Source organism: Pangasianodon hypophthalmus, chromosome 24 (genome assembly GCF_027358585.1).
Source record: "Pangasianodon hypophthalmus isolate fPanHyp1 chromosome 24, fPanHyp1.pri, whole genome shotgun sequence".
Lineage (NCBI taxonomy): Eukaryota > Metazoa > Chordata > Actinopteri > Siluriformes > Pangasiidae > Pangasianodon > Pangasianodon hypophthalmus.
Window position 1 is genome coordinate 13338252 of NC_069733.1, and position 7136 is coordinate 13345387.

Here is a 7136-nt window from a genome sequence, read left to right on the forward strand (position 1 = left end):
AACCTTAGTTGGTCATATGGTTTCCCTCGGTACTCTATCAGATCCCTGAAGCTGATCCATATAAAATTGAACTGTATCTAAATCTCGTGTGGACAGCTTCTTATAGCCGCCCACACTGGAGTTAAATTCTATTTTATTCGTATAGCATGTTTAACAATAGACATTGTCAGAAAGCACCTTTACAGAAATCTGCATGTAGATTTAGATCTCTAATGAGCACACCAGAGGTAACAGTGGCAAGGAAAAACTCCCTGAGATGGCATGAGGAAGAAACCTTAAGAGGAACCAGACTCACAAGAGAACACATCCTCTTCTGGGTGACACCGGATAGTGGGATTATAAATCATCAAAGTACAAAGATGCAGAAGAGTAAAAGCAAACAGTACTTTATGATTAATCTTTATGATTAAAGGTTCAGATCTACAGTATCCAAGTGAGATTATCCACTGAAGAAAGGGTGAGCCTTTGGGATGAACTGTTTTTTGGGAAGTAGAGATCTTTAGGATATCCACATGGGACCATTAGACAGCATCAGAAAGTGAGTCACAAGCACAGAAGCTCCAAGCTGAAGTAGAGCATCAGGATGAATCACTGATGCTTGACTAAAAAGCCAAAAACAGACCAGCAACATCCTACACGTAAAGCCCTTTCTGTCCCACGTTCCCTTCGAGCCACAATCATGGCTCAGCTTGACCCATCATCACCCATGACACAAAGAAAACATGCCTCAAACTCACGTCTCCACTATGCACTCAAAGACTAAGTTCAGACATTAAAAATCCTTGACTTGTATTCTTTTTTCTTTGCTGTACTACCTCCCACACTAACTCCTCTCTAACAAGGTTTTAGCTTTATTGTATTCTCAGATCAGGATCTATTTGTGCAATCGTGAGAGAATGATTTTTTTGAGAGAATACAAAACACATCTGTAATTCATTCTGGATAAGGGTGTCTGCTAAATGATATTAATTTAAATTTATCAGGACAACCTAAAGACCTTGTTCTGCTTTAGTGTGATCATAAGCATTCTGATTATAGGATGATTATAAATTATATTACCATTTCTGACAGTTTAATATTATGCAAATATACACTCACCGGCCACTTTATTAGGAACACCTGTATCTGTACACCTGGAACACCTGTACAGAGGTCAAAGGAGAATGGCTAGACTGGCAAGAAGACTACGCGAACTCAAAGAACCACTCATTATAACCGTGGTGAGTAGAAAAGTATCTCAGAATGCACAATACATGGACCACATTAGGTTCCAGTCCTGTCAGCCAAGAACAGGAATCTGAGGCCACAGTGGGCACCGGAACTGGACAGCTGAAGATTGGAAAAACGTCACCTGGTCTGATGAATCTCAGTTTTTGTGCCGTGACATGCAGGTGGTAGGGTAGGAATTTGGCATCAACTGCATGAATCCATGGATCCAACTTACCTTGTGTCAGTAGTTCAACTTCTGCTGGTGGTGTAATGGTAATGGGAATGTTTTCTTAGAAAAATGAAGAATTGAGGGCGTCCCCAGTATTAGGATGGTGTTCCTAATAAAGTGGCCAGTGAGTGTATATCAGTGTAATTTTAATTAAAAAACTGCAATGCCCTAGAAGAAATCTTTATTGCTTTTTTTTATATTTTTTTAATCTTTTTGATAGCTTTATTGCTATAATTTCTCCCCAATCTGTCCCCAGTTTCTCTTAATATGGGGTGAGATAAGAAATCTTTTTTTCTTATTTATATATTTTATCTTGAAGCCTTTGATGCACATGAACAGAGTATTCTCTTCTCAGAAAGATTTTCCTCTGTACTGTCAACTTGCTCATTGAGAGTTCAGGCCTGTTTTTGAGTTATGTCATGACAATATCTACAGAGAAAATGGTTGCACATGTGAAAATGTGCTACAAGAGACATCTGCTGGCCATTTCCCTGAAACACACATAAACTGTACATCATATTCCCAAAGATATGTTAGGAGTTAAGTCATAAAGCAGCTTTGTGAACATCCAAGAATACCTTAACACACTAATTAAAATATGCAATCAAATGTAACTGCCTCCTGTAACTCCTTATTTAAATAACTTATTAAACTAATCACGTAAACAGGTGTGAAATATGTATAATAAAGAATACACCATACTCTGATTATAACTACTTTGAAAGAACTGTTCAGTTTTATAACATATTTAATATATCTTAACAAAAATGAACATATTTTAATACAAATAAATTAAATGTCCTGTTTCTGATGTGTGTTATAGTGCCTAATGCTTTGATCTCATATTTAAGATATTAATTATTAGTCAGAGGTTCGATTCTTCCTCATTTTCTTTCTAGTGATCAGGGTCTGGGTCTGTTAATCATAATAAAAAAGAGGACTTAAAGGAAAAGCTATGTTTAGTTTCTGGATCTCATGATTTTAGTAACTTTTGATGCATAATTTACATTTCAGTTATAATTAGGAACAGCCCCTCTGATTCATACTTAATCACAGCCTGAACCATCCTTTTAAATATGAATGAACAGAAAATGTTTGTATTACTATTTGAACAGCAGTGCTTCAGTTTGGGAAAATCATCATATTCTAATTGCATAATAATATTAATCATATTATTGCATAATAATAATAATAAAAAAAAACACAATTTCACTACAACAGCAATCCCAGAATAGCCCTGAATATCTGTTCACAAGTATATGACAGTTATTATTATGTAAATTAAAACATACTACAGAGTTTTTAGCTCTGATGTACTGTTTTTATGAAAGTAATGTATTCCCTTATATAATGTTAATGTAAACCATTCTACTAGGGATTACATAGATATACAATAATGTACAGTAATTCCAAAATATTAGCAACACGTTGTGTTAGGTGCATTTCAACATTAGTATAGTAGTTTTATTTCAATGTTTTGTTTTTTTTGCACATATTTCAGAAATTAATTTAAATAAATAATATGATTAGCACAATGTATCCCATTTAAGTCAGTGTATAGGCTACTGAAGAGATTTTAACTCAGTGTACATCATGATCTACCATTCATTTGGTACTACATAAAATTTTGGTGCACTTTGATTTGCATATTTGAAAAAAGTAAAACACTATTTGGAAATTTGTACTGAAAATGTAATCGAAGAGGAAGCAAAGGGTGCTACGCAACTACACAGTAAGTTTAATGATTATGCAAGAGAAGTGAGAGGCTATAACGCAGCTAATTTAGGCATTTTTTGGGTATTTTGCCTATAATGCAGCTAATTTAGGCATTGTGCCAACATCCGCCAAGTGTCTATATAGCTATTGATATATAAATGTTATTATTGACAGACTGTCTGTTGATATAGAAAGGCACGTTTTGCTAGTTTGCCTAAAATTTCTTCATTTTTGTCTATGAGGAAATTCATTCCAGTTGATAATTCTGTTTTTATTACTGATAATCATGTTTATTCTAACAAATATGGTAAAAACAATACTCAATTAATGATGAATTATATCACTGCTAGAATTTCATTCTCTTCATTTTTGTTATTAGCATACATCATTAAGTATAATGCATACAAAGTTCATAATGTGGCTCATCTATTATCATGTGCTTGATTCGGCTCCTAGTAAGCTGAGTTGATAAATGTCCTTCGACAAACCTGTTTCCATTTCCACACGCTGATCAATATCCCTGATCAGTATTGATTTCCCCATCTGCTGTCCTTTTACTTTCCTCCATCAATTGTTCTTTCCTTAGCTGAGCACTTTATCTTATGCTCAGAGTGGATATGCTGATATCCTGTGTCAAAAACATGCGGAATTGATGTATTCTGCATGGAGGATTGTGATCCATTCTTCTATAAGTAAAGGCCTCTGTCAAACACTATAGAGCTTGCCTTGTATATTGTCAGGATTTGCCATTGAATACATATACACTATTTCAATTATAATATTTGTCCAAAAGATGTAAAAAAAAATCATGCAATTTCACTAGCATGCTTTGAATAAATTACATTAGCAAAACTACATTTTTATAAGCACCAATCTTAAAAAAAATAAATGTGCCAGAAAACCACTTGTTGGGTTCCTAAAGAAGTTTTTTTTTTTTTTTGCCACAGAGAACTAAAAACAAATCCACCATAACTGTTATCATTATGTGAAACAATCTTTGATGGAAAGTGATTATTCAGTTTATTGTAGCAACAACAAAGTATATGATTGAAGAATTTCGGGAATCAAAACTAGTTCTACAGTGATGTTACTCTAAAGATCCTTTTCTGACACCTTTACTTGTTATATGTGTTTTATGGGTGCCAACAATGTGGGAACAGTATCACTGCATTTATATCAGCTGATGTTAAAAAAAAAATCACTATTCCTTTTTTTGTCAATATTTGTATCAACATAATACAAAATTTGTTCTGATTCTTTTGTGCAAAGATGCATTTGGTCCACTTTCCCCCTTATATCACTGGAACTCAATACAAAGTCTTCTGAGTGATCATCTTTTTTGATGAAATGGGGCATAAAGACTCACTGAATGGTTTGCTAATGATGAAAATGATATAATTCATATGCTATGGCCTTCACAGTCACAAGATCACATCTCAGTTGAACACCTAGTGAAGGTTTTGGAGTGATGCGTTAGACAGTGCTCTCCACCAACATCATCACATCACCAGCTGAGGATATTGGAAGAATGGAAGAATGCTGTTTGGAAGAATGCTGTTCATTGCTCCAGGACAGTTCCACAGACAAATCTATGCCAAGGTGTGTTATAGCTGTTCTGGCAGCTTGCAGTGGGTCTTAGCACTTTATGTCAGTTTTCCTTTTAATTTGTCACCCACTTGTTCTTAACCTCTTTAATCTGACCTCATGATTTTATCTAGTGTGATATGTAAATACCTCAACTGCCCTTTGTAAAGAACAGAGAAAATACATGTGTTATTATGTAAAAATGAATAAGCCATTCCTTAGACAATTATGTAAAGAAGTAATATTTTTTTTAGTCTTCTTCTTCTTCTTGCTAAGTGGGGTTGAAGGTGGACCATGCTAATTAATTCACCTTAATTCTTAAGCATTAAATTGTAAGGCTGAAGATGCAAAACAAGCAAACAAACAAACAAACAAACAAACAAATAAATAAATAAATACATACATAAATAAAATCAGTTATTACTTTTGTCATAACTTTTCTCAGACAACCTTGTTTTTTAATATTAATTAATTAAGCTGCTTACATTTTGTTTTTCAATCATTCCTTGTTATTGTGACTACATAATAATTTTCAAAGACAGCTGCAGCTACAGCTGTGATGCTGGTTTATAAATCCCTGATTTAAAAAGAAAAGAAAAGCAAAGAAAAACCCTCGCTTGCTATATGTATGACTATGTGTGGAATCATTTTGTGCTAAACACTACTCTAATAAAAAATATTCTACTTGAATATCATTTCATTTAATGTCGAGAACTGATTTTTCTTCTCCCTGAATCCTTAGAAAACAATAACACTGTACAAAGAACCCATTAATGTAGTGTGAATAATGGTTAGGAACAGAAGATGGCACTCTTGAGTAGCATTAAAAACTGCACTCTTCACACATTACCTGCTCTGTGGTTTTAGTGTCGATTATCATCATTGTTGCAGCTCTCACCACAAAGTGTTTCTTTTTCTGTGTTCTGATAAATATAGTTTGACACCAGAATCACATTGCAAACATCCTCCTAAACACAAACATCACAATGTATATTTAATTCAGCTTCATGTTCCACAGATCACTAATTATTTTCCTCAGTCTCGTCACCTATGGAAGCAACTGAGGGCTTTTTATTAGTTTTTTATTAGTTTTTATTTATTGGTCAAATAAAAGTGATTTTAGAAGGTTATACAATACAAAGGTGATGCGGATACAATCAAAATTTGCAATTCAAATGAAACATTTCCAGTGCAAAAAAAAAAAAAAAGCTCAGTTCTTACTTTTGTCAAAAAAATGAGCATGATCTTTTCATTCACTACTTTAATTGTAGGTTTCAGCAAGCTGCTTATATGTTGTTTTTCAATCTTTCATGGTTATTGTGAGTTCAGTAAAGATCTGGAGCTGCAATTGTGACAAACAAAAGCCACAAAAAATATATAAAAATTACACATTGAAAGGCTGAGAAGAAAGTTGACCAAGAATAGTTTTTTTTTCTAGAATGTTGGGAAAAACAAGTAATAATTTATGGTAACCTTTTACTATGAGGTCCACAAATAAGCTATATATTAATACTTAACTTATGCTTTTATAATAATGAGTTAATACATGTACTGCTCCTTAGCGCATCAGGAAATAATGACGTGTATACATTAACAGCCTCTGAGTCATAAAATGAATAGCCATTAATAAGGATAAGAGTTAAGTATTAACTCATTCTGTTAGTTAACCAACACAGTAAGTTATTTAAGTATTTTTCGGGGACAGTTTGCAGTATGCAATGCGAAGCCAACATCATTAACAAGTTGCTTTGAGATCACATGATCCAAATAAATAATTTTATTGGTGTGATATTATAAAAATGGGTATGATGATCTTACAGGAAGTTGATCTGTTCAAATACGTGGTAAGGACTGTGGCATGTGCTAATAAAAGTAGTTGTTAAGGCTGTGTAGAGGTGATCAGAGAATATTGTTATAAATAGTATGTTTCATAGCACAGGTAAAAAGGATCATTTGTATATTTAATTTTTATTTGTAATATATCATGCATTAAGATTTAGTTTAGAATCAAGTGTTAAGGTTTGTTATTTCCAAATGCTAGAAGGATGAGCGCATGTATTAATTAATCATTATGAAAGCATTATTCTTTTAATTCCTCTTCAGTAACCACTTCAGTAACTCACACAGCAACCAATTATCCTGGACAAAGGGGATTGCGCTGGATGCAGAACACCGAGCGCAAGCCGGGAGAATTCACTCTCATTCACAGCTACAGGCAATTTAGTGTAGCCAATCCATCTACCTGCATGTGGGAGGAAACCAGAGAACCCTGAGGAAATCCGTGTGAATGTGAGGAGAACATGTAAAACTCCGCACAGACTATAACCTGAGCCAGGGACTCTGGAGTTGTGAGGCGGTCATGCTACCCATTGTGCTGAAAGCATTAGTTAAGTATTAA